At 37.9% G+C, this 26,824-nt stretch overlaps 1 protein-coding gene across 3 annotated transcripts in view; it reads left to right on the forward strand.

Annotated features, from left to right (window-relative positions):
• Positions 1-26,824, forward strand: part of SGCD (sarcoglycan delta) — a 649,492-nt gene that overhangs the window by 139,390 nt on the left and 483,278 nt on the right. Inside the window, exon 1 of one of the 3 annotated variants that reach the window (XM_032263794.1) lies at positions 9,133-9,202. The exons of 1 other annotated variant lie outside the window; for it this stretch is intronic. The gene's annotated coding sequence lies outside the window, so the exon portion shown is untranslated. Of the gene's footprint in view, positions 1-9,132; positions 9,203-26,824 lie in introns of those variants that run through there. One more of the 3 variants, XM_032263791.1, reaches the window with a different exon arrangement.

Genomic DNA, 26,824 nt, shown 5'->3' on the forward strand with positions numbered 1-26,824 from the left:
TGTTCATGAGTTCTCATCATTTAGCCCCCACTTGTAAGTGAGAGCATGCAGTTTTTGGTTTTCTGTCCTTACATTAGTTTGCTAAGGATAATGGCCTCCAGCTCCATCCCTATTCCTGCAATGACATGATCCCCTTCTTTTTTATGGCTACATAGTATTCTAGGGTGTCTATGTATCACATTTCCTTTATCCAATTTGGCATTGATGGACATTTAGATTGATTCCATGTATTTGTTATTGTGAACAGTTCTGCAGTGAATATTTGTGTGCAAGTTTCTTTATGGTAGAATGATTTATATTCCTCTGGGCATATATATTCAATAATGGGATTTTTGGATCAAATGATAGTTCTATTTTTAGCTGTTTGAGCCATACTGCTTTACACAATGATTGAACTAATTTATACTCCCACCAACAGTGTGTAAGTCACCAACAGTGTATAAGTGTTCCCTTTTCTCTGCAACCTTGCCAGCATCTGTTATGCTTTGAGTTTTTAATAGTAGCCATTCTGACTGGTGTGAGATGGTATCTCATTGTGGTTTTGATTTGCATTTTTCTAATTATCGGTGATATTGAGCTTTTTATTTTTTCATATACATATTGGCTGCATGTATGTCTTCTTTTGAAAAGTTTCTATATTAGTCTTTTTTTCACACTGCTGACAAAGACATACCTGAGACTGAGATGTTTAATTGGAATTGCAATTCCGCATTCCTAGGGAGGCCTTTGAATCATGGCAAGAGGCAAAATGTGCTTCTTACATGGCAGCAGCAAGAGAAATATGAAGAGGAAGCAAAAGCGGAAACCCCTGATAAACCCATCAGATCTCGTGAGACTTATTCACTATAATGAGAATCGCATGAGAAAGTCTGGCCCCTGTGTTTCAACTACCTCTTCCTGGGTCCCTCCCACAACATGTGGGAATTCTGGGAGGTACAATTTGAGATTTGGTTGGGGACACAGCCAAACCATATCAGTTCCTTTGCATGTTCTTTGCCCACCTTTAAATGGAATTGTTTGTTTTTCTCTTGTAAATTTAGGTTCCTTGTAAATGCTTGATATTAGACCTTTGTGAGTTGCATAGTGTGCAAAAGTTTTTCCCATTAGGTAGGTTTTCTATTTATTCTGTTGATTGTTGTGCTGTGTGGAGACTCTTAAGTTTAATTAGATTTCATTCGTCAATTTTTGCTTTTGTTGCAATTCCTTTTGGCATCTTCATCATGAAAAATTTGCCTGTGCCTGTATCCAGGATGTAGTGCCTAGGTTGTCTTTCAGCATTTTAATAACTTTGGGTTTTACATTTAAGTCTTTAATCCATCTTAAGTTGATTATTGTATATGGTGTAAGGAAGGGATCCAGTTTCAATCTTCTGCATATGGCTAGCCAGTTATCCCAAGCACCATTTATTGAATAGGGGTTCTTCTCCCTTTGCTTGTTTTTGTCAGCTTTGTTGAAGATTAGATGCTCATAAAGTGTGGTCTTATTGTTTGACTCTCTATTCTGTTCCATTGGTCTATATGTCTGTTTTTCTACTAGTACCATGCTGTTTTGGTTACCACAGCTCTGCAGTATATTTGAAGTCAGGTAGCATGATGCCTCTAACTTTGTTCCTTTTGCTTAGGCCTTCCTTGGCTATTCAGGCTCTTTTTTGGTTCCATATCATTTTTAAGATAGGCTTTTTGTTTCTTTTACTTGTAAAGTATTTAAATTCACGACATAAAAAGCAACCTATGTTTAAGCAATAGTATTATGAAAGATAATTAAAATATTATACATTATAAAATAAATTAGCTCATAGGTATCTTTAAGGTTGTCTCGTCCCCACTTCTAATTTTATAGCTGAAGTCAAAACAATTAAGTGATACTACCATAGTCACTTAGTAATTTATGGTATCCAGAATAGGATGGCAACTTCAGAGGTATATGATATGTTTTGTATAGATAAGACTTAAGACTCTAGAACCAGAGGATCTGGGTTTGACTCTTCAGCTTTCCATTTACTAGCCATGTGGTGCAAAGAAAGTTACTTCCTATCTCTCTGCTTTGGTCTCCTCATCTGTTCAGTAGGGACACTGAGAGTGTCTGCTGGATAAGACTATGACAAAGGCTAAGCCACAATATGCAGTGAAAGAACATAAAGTGCCTGGCACTCTATTGTTGTTTGTGGTCCACGGTCCCATAGATGGTGGAAGACACCATGCCTAGACTCCTTTCTTTATACAGTCCTTATTATCAAAAAATAGACATTGAACATTGTAACATCAACCAAACTCAGGCAAGATACAAATGGCAAAAAAAAGTTAAAGATATCTCTTCCAACACTGGAATTGATAAAATGGCTTAAATAAAATAAGGAGTTTCTAATAGAGGTGTTTTGCAAGGAAGGAGATTATCTTGACCCGTAAGTTATTCCACAATAGTAAACCATTACTCTTATTATAATCCTAGGAAGAATTAGTTGATGGTCATTTTTTTTAAAAAGGTGGTTCTATTTCCAGGATGTTCTTGGAGACTATCAAGGGTGAGGGGTTTGAACTGGGATCCGACCTGCCCCAAAACGCCATGGCATATAGATCTTAGATTCCATGATCTTTCCAGGGTGGAAAAAAATATTGTTTTGTAGCCTTCCTATCTGGAGGGGTCCTACAGTTTATGGGAAAAAGTGCATTAGTTTAGAACTTTGTCTGGTCTTACCTGATGCTAGTCAAAATCATAACATCTGTGAGGCAGGAGCTTCATATGCTAGAATCTATAGGTAGGCCAGGGTGGTGAAGGGAAACCATGAATTTAAGCCTTCAGAAATTATAAATGTATATGTATGTTTGTTTTTCACTTATATAAAATATAGCTTTATCTAATACATGAAGCAGTGCTTGATCCAAAAATATTAAAACTGTTTCCTTAGGGTATCTCAATTTAAGAATAAAAGAGATGTGTGTGTGTATGTGTGTGTGAGAGAGAGAGACAGAGAGAAAGAGAGTGTGACTTTTTGTTCACCAAGGACAGCAGTCCTTGGGAGCTATTTCTGTAAATACATCATGATCCAAGGGGCACGTCCCAGAGAACATGATGGATTTGTGTTCTCCCCTTGCGTACAGTCTAAAGTTAGCTTGCTAAATGCAGCAGTGGCTCAGGCAAACTTTGCAGCAGGTGCAGTGGATAATCTCATGCGTTGGCCATACTCTCCAGATAGCTCATTCCCAGGCAGAGCACCAACATTCTGATAAATAAACTTGACTTATGGCAATTTCTGACTTAAAGCTTATGCTGAAAAGAAAGAAGGATGAAAAATCCAATGTAAAAAAATTTGCTTTTTCCTCCTTAGCAGAAAATGTCACTTGTCTTATATTTTCTTTATTTTTATAATTTTTATTTTTATTTCAGTAGTTTTGGAATACAGGTGTTTTTTGGTTGAACATGGATAAGTTCCTTAGTGGTGATTTCTGAGATTTTAGTGCACCCATCACCCAAGCAGTGTACACTGTACTCAATATATTGTCTGTTATCCCTGATACCCTTTTCAGCCCTCCGTGTGCCCCATGAGTCCCCAAAGTCCATTGGATTATGCTTATGCTTATGCTTCTGCATCCTCATATCTTAGCTCCCACTTGTACGTGAAACCATGTGATATTTGGTGTTCCGTTCCTGAGTTACTTCATTTTGAATAGTGGTCTCTGTCTCCATTCAAGTTGCTGCAAAAGACGTGATGTCATTCCTTTCTATGGCTGAGAATATTCCACGATGTATATATACCATATTTTCTTTATCTACTCATTGGTTGATGGGCACTTAAGTCAGTTCTGTATCTTTGCAGTTGCGAACTGTGCTGCTAGAAGCATGTGTGTGCATGTGTCTTTTTCGTATAATGACTTCTCTTAGAATTTTCCATTCACATGAAGTCGCATGGCAGTCCAAGGGTGAGATCTGCATTCTGACCACAGGCATAAGTAAAGCATAGGCACTAAATTCCAAAGCTCAAAAATGCCTTTTGGTCTCTCAGAGAACTAAGCCTTCTTGCTGTCTGCTAAAAACTATATATTTCTCTTTTTCTGCAAGTGGGGTGCTTGTTTGCTTGTTTGTTTGTATGTTCAAGAGTCTTGGAAAACATAATGCCGGTTACCCTTTAGAGCAGGGGAAGGCAAATTGTGGCCCACAGCCTGTTTTTGTAAATAAAGTTACTCTTTTTGGCTTTGTTTGAAAAAAGCACATCACCACACCCATTTGTTTGCGTATTCTCTGTGGCTGCTTTTGAGCCCTACAATGGCAAAGTTGCATAGTTACAAAGAGGGCATGGGTCACAAAGCCAAACACATTTACTTTCTGGCCCTTTACAGAAAAAAAATGTTTGCTGGCCCCTACTTTAGTGAATGAAAAATTGCCTGAGAGAAATTTAACGTTTCCTTTCTTTAGACCTTTTCCATGATCAGTTCCCGTACATAGAAGAGAAACTATTGGATATATTAGAGGTAGGGTCAGTGAAGGGGATGTTGTGGGAGGGCATGAGGTACACAAGGAGGCTAATTTCCTTCTTTTTACCCCCACATCATCATCTAGGATTACAAGCCCCAGGACCCTTCTCTTTCCTTGCCATTCCCTAAAGTAGACAGAAGTAAATACAGAATAATTTCTATGCTTGTAGGGTTTACTTATAGCCTGTCTTTTTTCATATAAAGAAAAAAGAACAAAAACAGCAATAGGCTGAGTTGAACTCATTTTTCTTGCAAGTCAATAGGAAGCAATACCAAGATTAGCAATAGTGAGATTTTGACAACATGGATATTTTGTGCCCTCAGCATATTGTCAATTCGCTGCCACCTGTGACTTCTCTCTTTTTGGATCAATAGAGCAGTCTTACCACCAGCAGAACTTTCTAATCGGTCTCTGCTGTAACTCTATGATGGGATCTTTCCATTTTACTGCCTGAACTAAATTTATTTCTCCTCTGACCTTTGCAAGGGTTTAATCATGTAGAAGAAAAGAAGTTTTAGCATCCTTTTACCATGGAAGAAGTGAAGCCTTGAATATTTACTATCCAGGACACTTTCAAAATTTGGCTTTAGACTTTTTAAAAGTAGAAAAGTAGTCACTGCGGGCAAATAACGATGAATCACTTGAGGTTTATCACAGGATCCTAGAAAAGTGAGAAAATATGGTAAAAACTTTTTTTAAAAAATGTCCTTGTAGCTAAAATGGGTAGCTTGAGAAACATCTGCCACACTTGTAAGGTTGCCATGTTTCTGCTGGGAGCGTAGGTAAATGAGGAAACCCAATTCTATTCTCAGAGATTGGACATAATTCCAAGGTTCCATACAATGTGAGGCAATCACGTCATGCTGGAATGCCTTTTTGGACCTACAGCTCTGAGAGGCCACTGAAGGTCCATTGGCATCCCCAGAGGGCTACACGGGCCCACATGTGGGGATAAAGCTGTAGATTTTCCTTGAGTGAGATAAAATAAAACAAACTCAGCACTGGGCCTCGTAGCATGAGGGGGCTTGGTACCAGGGCAAGGTGAGGGAGTGGCAATAAGGTGCTTGCTTACAAACAAAATTTCAGGGGACACTAAAAATCTCAGGAATTAAATCATACTTTTAAAAATCAAAATTAATGTAAAAATTCTCAATTAACCAAATATCAAAAATTTAAATAACAATTTGTCATGGTTTGTTTCCTTTATGACCTTGCCTTATTATACAGTGGGACCATGTAGTCTCTATTTCTCAGTCTGGGTGGCTGTCATCCCCCCTCTAACTCTTGTAGGTGTATCAGAACTGAAAAATGGCCTGTGAGCATATAGGCAATATGAGACTTTACACATAAAGTCATTGCTAAAAACATTTTAGGGCTATTATTAACTTTTTTGCACTTGATTCAAGATTTGGGAGATTATTTAATCAATGCATACAGGAGCACAAAAATTTCCTTTTTTCTAGGACTACAGTGTGGCCCCAGAGTACTACATGATGTTGTCATGACAAATGACTATACTCTTAGTTAGACAAGCACAAACACCAGAGCAAGACTATTTAAGGAATATTTTATTCTGGGTTCTGGAGATAGAGTAACATCAACTGAGACCACAGGGGGTAAAAACGCTGGGGTGGCTTTTACACTGCTTTGCTCAGCCGTGCTCCTAGCTTCCCCAGCAGACATGGAGTCTAGCTGTCACGAAATCTCTCTACATGTTCCTCCTCTTCTCCTGTGACCCTGGGACCCCTCAGTCTATGAAGAGTTGTAAGATCAAACACCTATAGAATTAGAGCAGTTTCACAGTAGGTTTGTTAGAGACTGTATTAAAGGATATTCTATGACTGCTATTTAGGCTGAGTGAAATGTTAGTGGACACAGGGACCGAGTGTCTCTGGACTTTCTAATTATTTAGATAGGAGAAATATTCTGATTGTTAAAGGTTGACAACTAATTTAAAAATGCTTAACCCAAGCCACATAAGACATAGGTGACGGCAGATTTGACATCTTGTCTTAACCCGTTGCCTTTTCTGCCCATAATCCCTTGATTGAAGGAGAGTAGGAAAAGAAGACAGCTGTCTATCCACAGGATAGAAAGTCCTCAGAGAGGATTCCCTAAAACAGTGCTCTTCAGGGCAGAGATGCTGTTGTCCGGGATGGAAACAAGACACCCCATCAGGTGGAAAAGAAAATACCAGAATTTCTCTGTATGATGATTTTTGTCATCAAAAATAATGTCTCTTTTTAAAGTTTATAGTATACATACTATCTTAGTACATAGTATATGTATATAACTTAAATATGTATGTCATAGAGATGCATGCTTAAAACATAGAAACACCATATAATAAGTAAATAAAACAAGTACAGAGGATTGAACTCAGGGAAATTAGATTTGCCTCCTGCTGGCATACCTCTTGCATGTTACGATGCATCTTCTTTTTGTTCATTGGATGGCGTTACTAAAGGCCTCATTTGCTCTTGGTAGCTTCAGTGTATACTAAGTTCTGGGATGAAAAGGAGCTGATTATGGGAGGGACAAAATGTACTCTCTTTTTCGTTTGTTTTTTGAGACGGAGTTTCGCTCTTGTTGCCCAGGCTGGAGTGCAATGGTGCGATCTCAGCTCATCACAACCTCCGTCTCCCAGGTTCAAGTGATTTTTCTGTCTCAGCCTCCCAAGTAGCTGGGATTACAGGCATGCGCCACCAGGCCCGGCTAATTTTGTGTATTTAGTAGAGACAGGGTTTCTCCATGTTAGCCAGCCTGGTCCCAAACTCCTGACCTCAGTTGATCCACGCGCCTCGGCCTCCCAAAGTGCTAGGACTACAGGCGTGAGCCACTGCTCCTGGCTGACAAAATGTTCTATCTGAGACGACATGCTTCAAATTACTTTTCAGAAATGAAAGTAAGTCTGGAATCGCTTTACCTACTCTTACTCATGTTGGACCCTTCTTTGTGAAGTATACGCCATCATTGAGGTGCCATGCTGGTTCAGTCAGTGACTCGAAATGTAATAATGTGAAATAGAACCTCACAGCATAAAGTTCCTTATCAGGGCATCATCTAAAACCATGTAACTACCACTTATTGAACATTTTTCATGTGCCAGGCCCTGTCCTACCTTCCTCATGGAGACAGTCAATCCTTAAAATGATCTGGTGTCAGTTTCGGGTATTATGTCTTTTCTGGAAGACGGTGACACTGAACCTCAGAGGAATAAGTGACTTGCCCAGCAAAGGTTCTGTAGCTACAGGAAGTGGTTTCAACTCAATACCATCAGAATGTCAAACCTATACTGATACCCATTCCACTCTATCGTCTTCTATGATTCAACCAGCTTAGTGTGCTTGGTGCAGATCACTAGGTGCACAGCAATGAAGATGTCTCCCTGTTTAGAGGGAGGCTCCACAGCTGCTGGGTTTATCTACTTGATTCGAAAAGACACGATCGTATCATCATGAGATAATAGATAGCTTGCTGACAGGCAGGTCAAAGTTATGAAAGAAGACTATGTTATTTATTCAGGTTGATAAAAAACTTCGAATGTCAAAACCTCAACCAAGGCTCTTAACTTTTCATCAGGTAGATGAGTTAACCTGGTAGAGAATGTAGTAGATTGATGCTCAGCATCTGTTTTCCTCTTTTTTCAGTAGCCCTTCAGTGCTGCAGGGATAAGGAAGCATTTAAAAACTGCATTCCTCAGATTCCTATGTACGACATGTCCCTGTATGTTTTTAAACAAATAAGAGCATTTAAAACATCCTCTTTCCATAAGTTCGTATAGATTTACTATATTTTCTTAATGACAACATAGTTTTCATTTATTCTTTGTGCATTCAACACATAATTTATTATGCTCCCTTTATGTGCCCCATACTGTTTTGGAAATAAGGTCTCTACCCTCATGGCACTTACAACCTCTCTGTTATGAAAACAGACAATAAGTACATTTTAAAACATGTAATAAAATATGTAGAAAGAATAAAAATGCACCACATCAGCTAGCAAAATTAATAATACTCGTATAGTAATAATCCAAAGCATAAATGTACCAACGTTTATATGACATTCCTCTAATGATAAACATTTAGATTGTTTTCTGATTTTTGCTGTTAAACTACAAAATGTTGAGCATCTTGTGGATGCCTCTTTTCTCCCATGTGCAAATGCATTATTGTGAAAGAATTTCATCAAGTTTCAAAATGGTGGGTTTCATTATTTGTAGGAAATATTCACATATCGGTGGTTATTCGGACTATGAAATGTAAGGTCCTGCTAGGCTGTGAGACTTTTCTAATTCCAAGATTTAATATCTTGAAGAATTTCAGACTGGTGGTTAAAGAGTTGGAGAGTGAGATGGGTCCTGGTGCTAAGCGTGTCAGGCAAGCCTTACCTGCCCCTCTGCCCCAAGAGGGTGTCTTCCCAAAGACTCAAGGAGGCTCCTCTCCCTCTTCACACCTTCCCCTGTCTCTCCCTTCCTGCCTCTTCCTGCTATAATTAATGGCAGGCTGGCTGCAGTGCAGGCAATGTTACTGTTACCTCTCTTGGCCCTTGTCATATTTTATTCTGAAGCTTGAGGTTTTGCCGATTGTTAGCAGCTAACAGGTATAAAAATAGCCTACTTGTAATGAAGGACATAAAAATGCAAAGAGGGTTGTGGGCTCTCAGAACTGGCGGGTTAACCTTTGCAGGATCTGCTGTAGAGTATTGACCACAGCATAATAAAACTTAGGTAAGTAAAAGAGGGACAGAAGAGAGCACTTTGATGACAAATGATAGATCAGTTTACCCTTTGGAGAGGTGGGAAAGAGACAGAGTAGGTTTGCAATCAAACTCTCATTTATTCTCTGCCTCCGCATTAAAAAAAGAGCAGGCTGGATTTTATTTTCTTTGGAATAATTAGGTTGTTTTTGCCTCCGTGAAAAATGTTTTGCTTTATAGGCAAACTAGCCTTTCCCATTGTGCTTAAGAGACGTAAAGGTGATGAAAGATTGCGGAGCAATTGATCGTTAATATCTCCAACTATTTGTGTCTCATACTTGCTATGGGCAAGTCACTGAGTTGTCACCAGACATAAACAAGACATACGGTCCCTGACATCATGAAACTGAAGGTCTGATCTGAGAGATGAACATTATGCACACAATTGTATAAGTAGTAAAGGAAGCATTAAACTGAAATATGTGTTAAAAGGGAAAATAATAGGTTGTTATAAAAGAAAAAAGGGGAGGGAGCCTCAGGTTGTGTTGTAAGGAAAGATGATGCTTGGGCTGGAACTTGAAGATGAGAAGGGGCCCATCTTGTGGAAATAAGAACATTTTGGCAGAGGGAAGAGTTTATGTCAAGGCCCCGAGACAGAAGAGAAATTGAAAGAAGGTCAGTGCGACTGGTATATAGTCACCAAGAAATAATGTGATTGCGTGCAGGTGACCTGATTCTGGAGGGTTTTGAACCATGGTAAGAGCCTTGGGCGTGTTCTAAAGGAGTGGAACATTATTGGAGAGTGTTAGGGAAAGGACTGATAACTGGAATTAGGTATTTTTCAAGCTCGGGTTGCTCCTAGTTGCACTGATTGAAGTGAGACAAGGATGGACATGATGAAACTACTTGGAAATGTATCACTGAACAAGAGATACTGATGACTCAATCTGGAAGGGTGGGAGAGGACTTGGAAACAAAGAAGTTCAACTCAAGATAATTTTTTTTTTCCCCAAGGCAAAAATCAAGGAGACTTGATGATGGATTTAAAGTCAGAAGTAAATAGAAGGAAGGCTTTGTGGAATGTGGAACTCAAATTGGTTATGTCAGTGAAGTAATTCCTAATGCAGTCATTGTGAGGCAGTTTCACAAGTACTTCTGAAACCTATTCTCTTGGAAATTGTAGGGTGCTTTTTTAAATTTACCTTTTTCATTGTAGTGTAACTGCAGGATGCACTGTATAACATAGGTAACTTTTTGAAAGTTATCGATGATATAGACCCAATGTTTTACTCCAGGGTTTCCTTCCATGGTCTCTTTTGTATTTGGAAAAATGGCTTGCCATAGGAGGGACTGAATTTCCATTTTGGAGACTATCAAGCATTTCTATTCCAGGTATAAATTAGACCAGTGGTTTTCAAATGAAAGCAATGTTGTCTTTTAGGGGAGGTCTAGCAATGTCTGGGGTTGATGATTACAGCTGGAGGGGTGCTCATAGCAGCTAGTGGGTAGAGGCCAGGAATGCTGCTGAAAATCCTATAGTACACAGGACAGCCCTCATAACAAAGAATTATTCAGTCCAAAATTTCAGTAGTGCCAAGGATTGGAAACCCTGAAATAGAAGAATGTTTACTGGCTTCATGTTCTGCATGTAGCTGGAGGGGACTTGAGCTTGATCTGTGTTTATTGTTTTATGGACAGGGTAGGAAACACAAAAAGTCTTAAGTTCTTTGTTGTAGGTTTCTGTCAAGAGTGTTCAATTCTATAGAATTTACACTGTAAGTTTTGAAAATTACCTGTGAGTAATAAAATACAGAGCTGTAGACCGTGAACAAAAATCTAAATATTCAATTTATTAGTTTGTATTTCAAATTTAGATCATGTGTTAGCAAGCCTAACACTTAGAGTTTATACCCAATAGATATCTTTTAATTTCTTCCAAATTAGATCTTTACTCCTTCCCTGCTTGTTAATGAGACTTCATGAGAAATATTCAGAAGAACTCTTTGGTGAAATGAACAGAGCATGTGGATAGACAGTTCAAAATGAAGAAATGTGTGAAGCCAACAAATATGAAAAGTGTATTCAAAAGCTTCTCATAACTGCCAAAATGTGTTCCTGTTTTTTGGGGGAACGGTGGTTGGGAAAACTGTTGGAAGAGGAGAAGTATCTTTGAGACTTTTTTTCCTTTCTGTTTCTTGAGCAAGAACTATACCATGCTGTTTTCTAAGGCATTCTGTTACTGGGGAGCAGGAAGCTATAAAGGGATGAGAGTAAAGAAAGGCCCCTTTCTATATAACTCCTATGCATGGGAATCTCCAAAAAGCTACACAGAGGTAAGTGCAGCTTTGTACAAAATTCAGGCAAAATAATGCCCTACACAGCACAATTTCGGGGAAGTCATGATGGCTATCCCAGAAATAATTTACCTAGAAATGTCCATGGCTTTGTGAAATGGTTGGAGTGTAAGTTGTGTGCTAATGAGTGCTATTGAAACACACACATACACAGGCGTGGATTTTTTTTTTCCTGTCTCCCTCATTTCTAAAAATAACTTACTATGGATGCGTTGTCGAGTCTTTCCCTTTTCCCAAATAAGATAAGATGTTGCATTAACCAATATGTATCAATTTCAGCAGTATGCATTTTTGCCTGTGTTTTAATGAGAATTAAAAAACAAAAAACCACATTGGCCAACAGCTGGCAATAGTGTCATGCCCCTAGTTTGCCTCTTATAATGCTGAGAATTGCTCATCTAACAGATTGAGTTTTCCACAGCATTGTATTAATAGGCATCCAATGCCATTATCACTGGAAACCCATAAAGTGTGTCTGATTTGGGAATAAAGCACATGCAAAACAATGTACAATGAGAATGGAAACTTAAAACATTCACCTGCAGAATCAGGCTGAAAAGCGCCTAGCCATTTTTGGAATTCTTCCTGAGCCACAGAGACTTTTGAATATTTTTCAGAAGACCTCCTAATGGCATTTTTGTTTCCTGGTTTTCAATTTGACGTTTATTCAATCTAATGGGAAGCCAGATTTTAGGAAATATTTCTTATCACTTTGGGTTCTGCAATTACGCAGGGCAGAAAAGAAACAGTTTTAATGCTCCACTGGATATTTACAGTTGGATGATATTTTTCTTGTTCAGGGGCTGAATATACCCTGGTGTGCTGTTTTAAAAATCAATCATAGATACATTTACATAGTTAGTACAAGCACAGGCAGTCCACGGAGGGGGAACATTTCAGTGTCGGGGAAATAAGAATTCGGAATAGAATTCTTACCAGCAACATTTTGGATGCAATTTCTACCCATTTTTCCTTTAATGCAGAGAATTTTTTTATACTGAATTAGTTTTCCCACTGCATTGTATTAATTGGAATAAAAGTCATCATTAGAGCAAACCCATAGAGCAAGGTTGCTTAATTAGGAGGCAGTTCCTAGAATTAAAGACATAGACTTTCATAAAAACCCAATATCAAGCATAACAAAGTGAAACTTTAACCAATTAACTTACAGCTATTTAACATTAAGCAGAAATTTATTTAGTACATACAGAATTCGAGGGACTTTCTAGGTGATGTTTATACAGACATAAGTGAGAGGAAAAGGGAAAGGAATTTACATGTTGATATTTTTGAAAGTGTTATGTTTAAAAATATATGTGCTGAGTTCCAATTCTACCACATTTATTTAGGGATTAGATTATTAATTTAACTATATTAAGCCCTGGTTCCTGATTTGTGTCCCCCTTTCTCGTCCCCCACAAAAACCATATCTGAAGACTGACTTCTTATGTCTCTTTGTGATCATGAAGATCGAGAAGCAATGTGAACAAATTTTGTGAATGGAATGCAAGGAATGATGATCCCAGGAGGATTTCGGGCACAGTTAGCAGGGTTGATGAGAGGGTATCTTGTGTGCATGTATATGGAAAGCAGGGCGTGCTCATGGAAAAGAAGGTTAGGAACAAAATCACACCCACTTATTTTTTCAGCAAATAATTATTGAGGACCCTGCCAGGTGCTAATTCCTACTCCAGATGCAGGGATGTGATGGTGAACAAAATTGATCTCTCCCTCTCCTGCCAAGAAAAAAACTTTCATGAATCCTATATTCTGGTAGAGGAAAGGTCTGACAGAAAATAGATACATAAAACATGTAAAATATCAGGTATAAATAATAAAGTAGGATGACATGGAGTGTGTATGTGTGCCTTCTAATTTAAATTCAGAGGTTAGCTCTAGCTTCAGGCATGGTTAGATCCAGGAAACTGATAAAATGATGTCATCAACACTTTTTTTTTTCTCCATCTAATGCTTGATTTTCTCATTCCATCATAGTCTCTCTCACTACAGTAGCTCCAAGAGTTCCAAGCTTATATTTTCACAAAGCTAGTGATTTCAGCAGACAAAACTTCTGTTTTCTAGTGGTTTTAACATACTTCTGAAGTGTTATGTCTTGTTAGTGTGATTCAGGCCGACTCCCTGACATAAACCAATCACTGATGGAGAGAATATGCTGATAGACTAGGCTGGATCATGTGAGCAGTTCAGGCACCAAAGGGTGCAGTCAAACTGGCTACATTGGAAACATGAAAGGGGTTGGGTTTCCAAGTGAAATGTGAATTTTCCTACTAGAGGATGGTAGAATAAGTGTTTGGAAAGCAGAAACAGCAGGCGTACCTACTACACGTTAACTTTCTCATCCTGATTTTATTTTCTGATGCAACACCAAATAGAGCTGTACTGTTTGTATTATCTGTTTAGGGGGAAAGGTGTTATTTATCTTTAGGAGCATCATACACAGCAGGTTGCTGGAATGTCGTAGGCACTCAAATAGTTGTATTAAAAATGAGTGAGAAAATGTTTGAATGTGTGGTTTTGAAACCTAATTATGGGTGACCTGGTTAAATAATATTTTCAACCACTGGTATCATAACAAAAATTGTGAAGCATTTATGTGTATTTCACTGCCTTACAGCGTGAATAAAGAAACATGACTCAACTAGTTGTAGTATGGTTGGATGCTATTAGATCCTTAAATGAATAATTACTGGTGTGAAAGTTTTTTTCTGTTACTCTGATTACCTACATGTGGTTTATATATGTGATTAAAAACTCTCCTTCATAAAGGAAAAGTGTATTACCTTCTATTATGTTGGTGCAAAAGTAATTGCAGCTTTTCCATTACTTCCAATTTAATATTAAAGAGAGAAATTGTCATTATCTGTCTACACTGTATGTGATGTTTTGTTGAATATTTGCAATTTAAAATATGCATTTTATTTTAATAAAAATACATGATCCCACTGGTAAATACCTTAAGTAAAAATTATGCAATTTTTTGATGATTTCTATACAAATTTCATGGCTGAAATTCTGAGCTGTGTTTATTGTACTTCAGAAATGATTAAATTAGTGTTGTTGGATGAAAAGGAACACTTTTCATTAGGTCTAATAACAAACTCTGCAGGCCTTTAGTTCTTAAATTAATCCCAGAGAACTTCATATATAATAGGGATGTTTAACTAACAAGAAACAAAATAACAGATGGTGGTTGTGGAGTAGAGTAGGCAGGGTTTCTCCATGACTGTGCAGTCTGTAAGGAGAGGGTGATCTGTATTGGTCCATAGAAACAGCTGTAAGCAATTTCATTCATAAACTGTACTTGGAAACTGGAAAACTGAGTTGTTTTTCTTTGTTCCAAATTGAACTGTACTCTGGTTTAACCCCATTATGCACAGATCAGTCCTACCCAGAAAGATAACACAAATGTTTAACCATATTTCTGCCAGTCTTCTTTAATATTTCTTGACATTTACTTATTCTGTCATCCATTCTTCCTAGTATTTTTTTTTCAAAAATTTGCCATGAGGCAGAATACATGATGAGCATTTTAGTACACCATCCCCTACTGTTGTGATCTCTGCTAATATTGTGACATTCTTTACCTGTGTTGCCTATTAGGGACTATTGCTCAGTGCATTCTTCCTTAGAAATAGCATTTCCATTTTAACAGTGCTTTATTGTCCTAACTTAACAGTTCTCAAATTTGAGGATGTACCAAAATCATCTGGAGGACTTACTAAAACAAATTTCTAGACACTTTCCTAGTGTTCTGACTCAGTAGATCTGGGGTTATGCCCAAGAATTTTTAACCAGTTCTCAAGAGAGGTTGATGGTGGCAGATCACACTTTGAGAAGCTATGTTCAACTTCCAAATAAAAGATTATGCTGAATATCTGTTTGGCATTGAGGAGAGTTAGAGGTAGAGTCTAAAGTGCTGAGTTCCACCCAGTTCTTTCATTTAGGGAATAGATTGCCAAGTTAACTATTCTCAGCTTTGCTTTCTTGAATTCTTAATTTGTGTATGTGCATGGGTAACTTCTTAGGGATTTTTGTGGAGATGAAAGTCAAGAAAGGATGTGAAATACTTTGAGAACTGTTAGTATTATCTGGAAGAAATGTACTGAATATAATTAAAAGAGCACATACTATGCTGACATAGGATCAGTCAGGGTGTCTGTCAGAGAGTGGATGGGAGGGAAATTAGGCATAAATTAATCAGGAGGGAAATTAAGCATAGGATTGTCTCTTTTTGATCCTTCATTTATTCAGCAAATATTTATTGATCACTTTGTGTTAGTGGACAGATACAGCTGTGAATAAGAGAGACAAAAACCCATGCTTTTGGAGAGTTTATATTCTAAAAGGGAAATACAGACAACAAAGAGAGTAAACAAATAGCACATTCAGTGGTAGCAGTCTTATGAGGCCTTGGGTGTATGAAGAGAAGCAATTTTAATTTATACCTAGTACATAGGCTATTGTAGTAAAAATAATAGCAGTTTTCAAAATTTGCTGTGCAACATAATCTCTCGAGGAAAATTGATCAGAATACAGAATCTCATATTCCACTCCCAGACATTCTTATTCAGCAGATCCAGATGGGAGCTTGAGAGTTACCCTTCTGACCAAAAGATGGCTCCAATGCAAACAGCTATCTGAGATTCACTGAGAAACAGTGAGCTGGAAAATGGCAAGAAGGTTTAGAAATGTAGCTAGATGTATTCCTAGTTATTTTATTCTCTTTGTAGCAATCCTGAATGGGAGTTCACTCATGATTTGGCTCTCTGTTAGTCTGTTATTGATGTATAGAAATGCTTGTGGTTTCTGCACATTGATTTTGTGTCCTGAGACTTTGCTGAAGTTGCTTATCAGTTTAAGCAGATTTTGGGCTGAGATGATAGGGTCTTCTAGATATACAATCATGTTGTCACAAATAGAGACAATTTGACTTCTGCTTTTCCTAATTGAATACCCTTTATTTTTTCTTTTTTCTTGCCTAATTTCTCTGGCTATAACATCCAATACTATATTGAATAGGAGTGGTGACAGAGGGCATCCTTGTCTAGTGCCAAATTTCAAAGGGAATGCTTCCAGTTTTTGCCCATTCAATATGATATTGTCTGTAGGTTTGTCGTAAATAGCTTTTATTATTTTGAAATATGTTCCTTCGATACCTAGTTTATTGAGAGTTTTTAGCATAAATGGCTGCTGAATTTTGTCAAAGGCCTTCTCTGCATCTATTGAGATAATCATGTGATTTTTGTCTTTGGTTTTGTTTATGTGGTGGATTATGTTTATAGACTTGTGAATGTTGAACCAGCCTTGCATCCCCGGAATGAAGCCCACTTGATTGTGACGGATAAGCTTTTCGATGTGCTGTTGCAATTGGTTTGCCAGTATTTTATTGAAGATTTTTGCATCTATGTTCATCATGGATATTGGCCTGAAGTTTTCTTTTTTTGTTGAGTCTCTGCTGGGTTTTGATATCAGGATGATGTCAGACTCATAAAATGCTTTTGGAAGGATTCCCTCTTTTTGGATTGTATGGAATAGTTTCAGAAGGAATGGTACCAGCTCCTCTTTGTACGTCTGGTAGAATTCAGCTGTGAACCTGTCTGGACCTGGACTTTTTTTGGAATACAACTAAAAAACAAAAGAGGTAAAGGACCTCTTCAAGGAGAAGTGCAAACCACTGCTCAAGGAAATAAGAGAGGACACAAACAAATGGAGAAACATTCCATCCTCAGGGTTAGGAAGAATCAATATCATGAAAATGGCCATACTGCCCAAAGTAATTTATAGAATTAATGCTATCCCCATCAAGCTAACAATGACCTTCTTCACAGAACTGGAAAAAGCCACCTTACACTTCATGTGAAACCAAAAGAGAGCCCGCATAGCCAAGACAATGCTAAGCAAAAAGAACAAAGCTGGAGGCATCATGCTGCCTAATTTCAAGCTATACTTCAAAGCTACAATAATCAAAACAGCATGGTACTGGTACCAAAACAGAGATATATACCAATGGAACAGAACAGAGGCCTTGGAGGCAATGCCACACATCTACAACCATCTGATCTTTGACAAACCTGACAAAAACAATCAATGGAGAAAGGAGTCCCTGTTTAATAAATGGTGTTGGGAAAACTGGCTAGCAGTGTGCAGAAAGCAGAAACTGGACCCCTTCCTGACACCTTACACTAAAATTAACTCCAGTTGGAGTTAAGACTTAAACATAAGACCTAACCCCATAAAAACCCTAGAAGAAAATCTAGGCAAAACCATTCAGGACATAGGCATAGGCAAGGACTTCATGACTAAAACACCAAAAGCATTGGCAGCAAAATCCAAAATAGACAAATGGGACCTAATTAAACTCCAGAGTTTCTGTGCAGCAAAAGAAACAGTCATTAGAGTGAACCGGCAACCAACAGAATGGGAAAAAATTTTTGTAATCTACCCATCTGACAAAGAGCTAATATCCAGAATCTACAAAGAACTAAAACAGATTTACAAGAAAAAAAGTAACCCCATCCAAAAGTGGGAGAAGGATATGAACAGAAGCTTTTCAAAAGAAGACATGTATGAGGACAACAAACATAAAATGCTCATCATCACTGGTCATTAGAAAAATGCAAATCAAAACCACATTGAGGTACCACCTCACACTAGTTAGAGTGGTGATCATTAAAAAACCTGGAGACAGCAGATGCTGGAGAGGATGTGGAGAAGTAGGAAAACTTTTACACTGTTGGTTGGAGTGTAAACTAGTTCAACCACTGTGGAATACAGTGTGGCGATTCCTCAGGACCTAGAAATAGAAATTCCATTTGACCCAGCATTCCCATTACTGGGTATATACCCAAAGGATTATAAATCATTCTGTTATAAGGACACCTGCACACATATGTTCATAGGCAGCACTGTTTACAATAGCAAAGACTTGGAACCAACTCAAATGCCCATCGATCATAGATTGGACAAGGAAAATGTGGCACATATACACCATAGAATACTATGCAGCTGTAAGAAACGATGGGTTTGTGTCCTTTGTAGGGACATGGATGAATCTGGAAACCATCATTCTCAGCAAACTGACACAAGAACAGAAAATCAAATATGGCATGTTCTCACTCATAGGTGGGTGTTGAACAATGAGAACACATGGACACAGGGAGGGGAGCATCACATACTGGGGTCTGTTGGGGGGGGTGAGGGAGGGACAGTGGGGACAGGTTAGGGAGGTCACAGAGGGATAACATGGGGAGAAATGCCAGATATGGGTGACAGGGAGATGGAGGCAGCAAACTACATTGCCATGTGAGTACCTATGCTATAATCCTGCATGATCTGCACATGTACTCCAGAACCTAAAGTACAATTAAAAAAAAGGACAGAAAACGAATGACAATTTTCACAAAATCAGTTATTTAAATGATTCTTAGAGATTTACATTTGATTTATATCATTTCCAACTTCCAGTGTTGACACAAGATTAGTCTGGTGTCATAGTTTTCAGTAGCTTAAATAATAATTGACAATTTAATAAATAATGATATTGGTAAATTCAAAAAAAAAGAAAAAATGTAGCTAGAGAGGGTTGGATTGGAAAGGAGCATAAAACTGAAGGAACAGAAACAAGGAGAAAAAAAATGAAGATTAAAATCCCTATGGAGGAATGTACTGAAAAGCCAAGGCAGTACATCAAGGTGGAGAGAAATAGGTGGTAGGTCAGAGTGACCCAGGTTTGATCCTGGATTCTGACTCCTCCCCATCAGTTAGGTGGCCCTTGGCATGCAACTTAGCTTGGAACTCAGTTCCATTTCTCTCTCTCTCTCTCTCTCTCTCTCTCTCTCTGTGGGTGTGTATACACACACACACACACACACACACACACACACACATATATATATATATATATATATATATATATATATATATAAATACATACACATAGTCTTTGCTGACATTGCTTTAAAGGTTAGAGGTAGACGGGACATTGTGTCTCTCACCCATAATATCAGCACTTTGGGAGGCTAAGCTGGGAGGATCATTTGATGCCAGAAGTTTGAGGCTGCAGTGAACTATCATTACACCACTACACTCCAGCCTGAGTGGCAAAGTGAGACTCTGTCTCAAAAACAGAGAGAAAGGCAAGCTAGAGATAGAAAATATATGCCAAGTTCCAGGTACTGAGTCTGGACAATATATAGCAATGATAGTGATCTTGATTTGTAGTCACATGCAGTTGAGTTAGAATACATTCTTAAAGCATTCTATGAGGACTAACAGAACATGAAAACATAGAATGTGCAGGGAGAATCTTGACACTTATCATGTGCTTCAGAATATCTTTTGAATGTAGGCATATGCCAGGAAACTTTTCATGTCAGAAAACGGTTTGAAATAGTCAATTTGGTGGAACTCTTGGGAGCGTTTCTGCCACTGAATTCTCTTTCTCTGTGTTTTGTGAATACTTGTCAAAGACCTAAGGAAATCAATAGTTCTGAGGCCATCACTTGGCACATAAAATACCTAATGTAGTGGAACTAAGAGTTTTTACATTATTTTATTTTTACCATAAGGGCTGCTTTCTCTTCCCAACTAAATCCCGGGATGGATGAAACATTTCGTTGCCTGCTGGCAATTAACTTTATTTTGCATCCTTTCTGGCTTTTGTTGCCTATTATGAATGTTTATGTTTTTACAATTAGCATTATATGATACCCTTAAGAGCATCCATTGTCATGTTTGATGTTTGTCCAAGGGAGAACGAACTAGGCTTTTATTACTGAAACTGAACCAAATTTCCAGCATAGTGAAAAACATAGAATGGCAATCTTAGCATGTTAGTGGCTTCATGGGACTGAAGATCAGAAGAAATGCCCTTAGTTCTTTCCTATCGATGAATAAAAGATAAATTTGGACTTTTAAATAAACATGTATTAGCCCAATTTTTCTTTTCCTGACATTTTTCGGATATCCAGCATGTGTTCCAAGTAATCTGATTTGTTCTTTGATTCTAAATGTAAGACTGTTATTGCCTGATTAAGTCTGTAGAATCTAGACACTGGCCCCTTGGGTCCCACTTTCTGACCTTACACCATTGCTTCTTTAAGTGACATGTCCATTTTCTTTTATCCTGCAAAAAAGATAAAATGCAGGAAACTATTTTTTGCCCCCCATGGCCTCCTAGCACAGAATTGGGCACATTATTGGCATTAGGTAAAAATTTGATTAGATTTCACTGATTAAAAAAAGGAATTAGAGGCCTTGTTAGCCCACCTATTTCCTCTGCAGTAGAATTTTCCTAAATATGTTCTACAGAAAATTAGCCCTATAAAGTTCTCTGTTAAAAAGGAGTTTGCGAATCAAACCATTATTATTATTGTTATTATTATTTTAATTTGGGAAGTTGTATTTATTGGAAAGGTTCATTCAATGGAACTTTTCTGAAAGACCAAGCAATTTATGTATTTTTTTTTCAAATTATATTTTGCATTGTTATACACCAAAAAAAAAAAAATGGAGTTTGTGGCCAGGTGCAGTGGCTCACACCTGTAATTTCAGCACTTTGGGAGGCTGAGGCAGGCAGATCACGAAGTCAGAAGATCAAGACCATCCTGGTCAACATGGTGAATATTGACCTCTACTAAAATATAAAAAAATTAGCCAGGCGTGGTGGCACATGCCTGTCGTCCCAGCTACTTGGGAGGCTGAGGCAGGGGAATCGCTTGAACCCAAGAGATGGAGGTTCCGGTGAGATGAGATTGTGCCACTGCACTCCAGTCTGGCAACAGAGCGAGACTCCATCTCAAAAATAAATAGAGTTTGTGATCATATAAGTTTAGAAAACACTGCATGTATTGATCCCCTCATGGATATTCATAGTACACATCAGATACAAAGCTCTGAAAAAATTCAGCATTAAGGATTCTATTTAACATCATATAATTAGTTGGCTTCCCAAACAAAATTGACCAAGCAACCCCTTATTTTTATTTTAAGTTCCAGGATACATGTGCAGGATGTACAGGTTTGCTACATAGGTAAACATGTGCCACGATGGTTTGCTGCACCTATCAACCCATCACCTTAGTATTAAGCCCTGCATGCACTATTTATCCTGATGCTCTTCCTCCGACCCTCACTTGCCACAGCCCCCAGTGTTATCCCCCTCTCTGTGTCCATGTGTTCTCATTGTTCAGCTCCCACTTACAAGTGAGAACATTCAAGTAACCTCTTTCTATTGCTGCTGCTGCTGCTGCTGCTGTTGCTTTTTTTTTCTTTTAGCTGTGAGCACTCTTTGAGAAACCCTGTTCTACCACACTTGAACACCACAGTCATTTTTCTAATATTATTTTTTTAAAGACAAGCTCTAGCTTTTGTTGCTCAGGCTAATCACTAACTCCTGGCTTCAAGCAATCCTCCCACCTAGTCTCCTGAGTATCCCGGATTACAGGTATGAGCCACCATGCTTGGCTCCAGTTCAATTCAGTAAATGTTTTCTGAGAACCTACTATATGTGAAGTAGTATGAATGACTATTCTCTAGAATTTCCCCATTTTTATATATAGGTAATAATACTGAAATATATGAAATCAAGTTCTGATTCATGTGGTGTAAAACAAATTGACTGATAAGAAAGACAATCTTTTAGACAGGGGCAATTAGAGAAAGGCTGAATACTCGAAAGGTTTTTAAATTGGCTTTGAAAAATGGAAAAGGCCTTGCATATTAATATCAAAGATATTAGAGCAAACACTTAGTGCTAGGTACTATGGTGAGAGTGCTATGGGTCCTTTGATCTTCCCAGCTTTGCTAGACATAAGGACTATTATTACCTGTATTTTACAGTTGAGGGCACTGAGACAGAGAAAGCTTAAGTAACTTCCCAGGTATATGGCTAGAAGTGAAGGATGTGAACTTGGGAAAGCCAACACCAAAGCCCATGTTCTCAACTCCTGCACTAAGCAAGACAGTTCCACAGTAGTCATTATGTTCCTAAGTTAATTGCATCTGTGATCATTGCCTAGTTACTCCCTAGTATCTTTTTCAAGAAATAAGAAAGATTGCTCAAGGATCTGAGTTCCAGTGCTGCTCCAACACTTACCCAGCTATGTAGATTTTGCAAGGTACTTACTGTCTCTGAGTCCTTGTGTTCTCACTTCTGAAGCAGGTAGGTTGGCAGTATCTGCCTCATGCAGTCCTGGTAAGGAATACAAAGTTGCACATAAAGTCTTGAACATAATTCCTGGTACATATTAAATGTGCAATAAATAGTGGTGGCTGTGAGAAAGTTTTAAGTGTTAGATTTTACATAAAGCTGCATCTAATTTTGCAGAAATGAAATTCTTCACTGACTTTGATAAGTATACCTCTTCTCTGTCTGAATTAAGAAAGACCACAAAGAAACTTCTTGAACACCAAACTGGGAAGAAAGGGATGTTTTATTTGGCTGGAAGTTGCGGCGGCATAGATGCCTAACAACCAAGCTCCCCAACAAAGAAAATCCTTGCCCTTTTAAAGGCTTGCAGATCTAGAAATTACATGTGAAAGGGTCCTGGGCTTACAACTCTAGAAATTACACATGAAAGGGTCTTGATCCATGAAGTGGGCATGGGGTATGTGACTTAGTTGGGAGTTTGATCATGTTTAAGTAGAAACAATGCCTTCCATAAAGACTTCTCCATACCATATCCATGATTTATAAATGGGGTTGTGGTTAGCAGTAGGGGTCTTATCCTTAACCTGGCCAGCGGAACCAACCGGTCCCTCCTCTGGCTGACTTCTAACTTCTCCTTTTGAGGTGCAATGTAGAAAGCTGAAGAGGATGACAGGTCTCCTTTCTCATATCCATATGATTTCCCTTCTTTTTTGAAAATAAGATTCTGAGATAAATAGAAAAAAAAATGGAAATGAATTTAAATAAATATCTCTCTGTGATTCCTGAACACATCTGACTTCACATGTATTTTGATCCATAGATCCAGAATCACAAACTTTGTCTGTAAAGGGTCACATAGTAAATTTTAGGCTTGGTTGGATATAGTGGCTCTGTTGGAAACTATAGTCACCCCCCAGTATCAACAGAAGAATGGTTCTAGGACCCCTGTGGATAACAAAACCTGAGGATGCTCAGGTCTTAGAGCCGGCCCTTGGCATCCGCAGGTTCCACATCTGCAGATGAGAAGAGCTGACTATTCTTGACTCTGTTGTTTTAGTACAAAAGCAGCCAAAGGTGATATTGGGTTGGTTCAGTGGGTACAAACATACAGTTAGACAGAAAGTAAAGTTTTAATGTTCAGTAGCAGAGTAGGGTGACTGTACTTAGCAACATTGTATTGTACATTTTAAAACAGCTAAAAGAACTTGAATTGTTCCTAACACAAATAAACATTCAATACTCAAAGTGATAGACACCCCAAATATCCTGTCTTGGTAATTTTACATGCTATGCATGTAAAAAACAACCAGATGTACCCCATAAATTGTAAAATATTATGTATCACTAAAAATAAAGAATGAATGTATAAAATGGGTATAACTGTGTTCCAAGATAGTGTCACTTACAAAAATAGGCAATAGGGCATATTTGGTCCACAGACAGTTTTATCAACCCTTAGTCTAGAAAATAAAAATTTTCCTTACAATTTATCCCATAATTAACTTGTCTATTTGGTTATTCATTGATTTAATTGTTTTTCTTGTGGAAAAATATCCATCACATAATTTTACTATCTTAACCTTTTTTGTTTCCTAGTGCCTAAAGGGAAAAGAGCCTTTTTGTTAAATGCCTTTACTCTCTCCTTTCCTGATGCATTATTATCTTTTTTTAAATTGGCAAGTAAAAATTATGTGCATTTATGGTATGCAACATGATGCTTTGAAATATGTATACATTGTGTAGCTAAATAACATGCATTACCTTATGTGCTTATCATTCTTATTTATATGCGGTGGGAACATTTGGAATATCTTAGCAATTTTCAAATCTGTATGCATCGTTATTAATAATTTGTACAATAGATCTTTTGAACTTATTTCTCCTGTCTAACTGAAATTTTGCACTCTTTGAAAAACATCTTCCCAATCCCCTAACCCTACCCCAGCCACTAGTAACCACCGTTCTACTCTGTGCTTCTATGGTTTTAACTTTTTTAGATTCTGTTTGTAAATGAGATCTGTAGCATTTATCTTTCTGTGTCTGGCTTATTTCACTTAACATAATGTCCTCCAGTTTCTATCTTTTTTAAAAAAATATTTTATTGCATTTTAGGTTTTGGGGTACATGTGAAGAACATGCAGGATTGTTGCATAGGTACATACATGGCAATGTGGTTTGCTTCCTTCCTCCCCATCACCTATATCTGGCATTTCTCCCCATGTTATCTCTCCTGAACTCCCCACTCCCCCACTGTCCCTCCCCTAGCGCCCCCTCACAGACCTCAGCATGTGATGCTCCCCTCCCTGTGTCCATGTGTTCTCATTGTTCAACACCCCCCTTTGAGTGAGAACATGCGGTGTTTGATTTTGTGTTCTTGTGTCATTTTGCTGAGAATGATGGTTTCCAGGTTCATCCATGTCCCTATAAAGGACACGAACTCATCATTTTTCACAGCTGCATAGTCTTCCATGGTGCATATGTGCCACATTTTCCCTGTCTAGCCTATCATTGATGGGCATTTGGGTTGGTTCCACATCTTTGCTATTGTAAACAGTGCTGCAATGAACATTCGTGTGCATGTGTCCTTATAATAACTGTAAGTGTACACTTCACTGAGGATATTAGGTACATTTAAATTTTTGTGAAAGCATCACTACCACTCATCTCCACAACTCCTTTCATCTTGCAAAACTGAAACCCTATGCCATTAAACAATAATTTCACCTGCCCCCAGGCCCTGGAAACCACCATTTTACTTTCTATCCCTATAATTTTGACAAAGTAACTCAAACAATTGGAATGTTACAGTATTTGCTTTTTTGTGACTGGCATATATTTGGCATAATGTCCTCAAGGTTTATTCATGTTGTAGCGTATATCAGAATTTCCTTTCTTTGAAGGCTGAATACCAATTCCATTGTATGCATACCCACATTTGCTTATTATTAAATGTGGTGGCTTCCACATTTTAGCTATCATAAACAATGCTGCTATAAAACACTGATGGACAAATATCACTTCAAGACTCTGCTGTCAATTATTTTTTTAAGTATATACCCAGAAGTAGGATTGCTGGATTATATGATCACTCCATGTTTAAGTTTTTGAAGAACCACCATACTATTTTCCACCGTGGGACGTTCCATATTATATTCCCACAGGCAGTACATAATGATTCCAGTTTCTACTTATCCTTGCTGACACAGGTTATTTTCTCTTTTGTTGATAGTAGACATCCTAATGGGTTTGAGATGGTATCTCATTGTAATTAAAATTGGCATTTCCCTAAAGATATTGATTTGGGACATCTTTTCATGTGCTTATTGGTCATTTGTTATCTTCTTTAGAGAAATGTTTGTTTATTCAAGTCTGTTGCCCAATTTTCAGCTACCTTATTTTTAAGTTACAGAGTTTTAGGAGCTCTCTCTATATTCTGAATATTAATCATTTATGAGAACTATGATTTAGATATATTTCCTCCCATTCTGAGGGTTGCCTTTTTTGTTTCTGTTATTTTTTTAGAGGTGAGGTCTCATTATGTTGCCTAGGCTGAAGTGAAGTGGCTATTCAGAAGGCATAATGATCATGGTGCACTGCAGCCTCAAACTCCTAGGCTCAAGTGATCCTCCTGTCTCAGTTTTCAAACAGCTGAAACTACCTGTGTGCAATACCGTACCTGGCTTTGTGGGTTGCCTTTTAACTTTGTTGATAGTGTTTTTAATGAATAACATTTTTAAATTTTTAGAAAGTTACATTTTTCCTTTTTTTCTTTTTTTGCTTTTGCCTTTGGTGTCATCTCCAAGAAATAATTGCCAGTTCCAATGCTGCAAAGCTTTTGTTCTGTTTTCTTTTATGAGTTTTATAGCTTTAGTTCTTGCATGTAGGTCTTTGATCCATTTTGGATTAATATTTGCATATGCGTTAGGGGAGGGGCCAGCTTCATTCTTTTGCATGTGGATGTCCTGTTTCCCCAGCACCATTTGTTGTAAAGATTGTCTCTTCCCCATCAAATAATACCGAAACCTTTGTCAAAAATCATCTTTTCATATATGTGAGGGTTCATTTTTTGATACTATTCTATTTCATTGGCCTATGTATCTGTATTTATGTCATTACCACACTGTTTTGA

The sequence above is a fragment of the Sapajus apella genome, unplaced genomic scaffold (assembly GCF_009761245.1).
Source record: "Sapajus apella isolate SASKATOON/1434 unplaced genomic scaffold, GSC_monkey_1.0 scaffold138, whole genome shotgun sequence".
In the NCBI taxonomy this organism is placed as follows: Eukaryota; Metazoa; Chordata; class Mammalia; order Primates; family Cebidae; genus Sapajus; species Sapajus apella.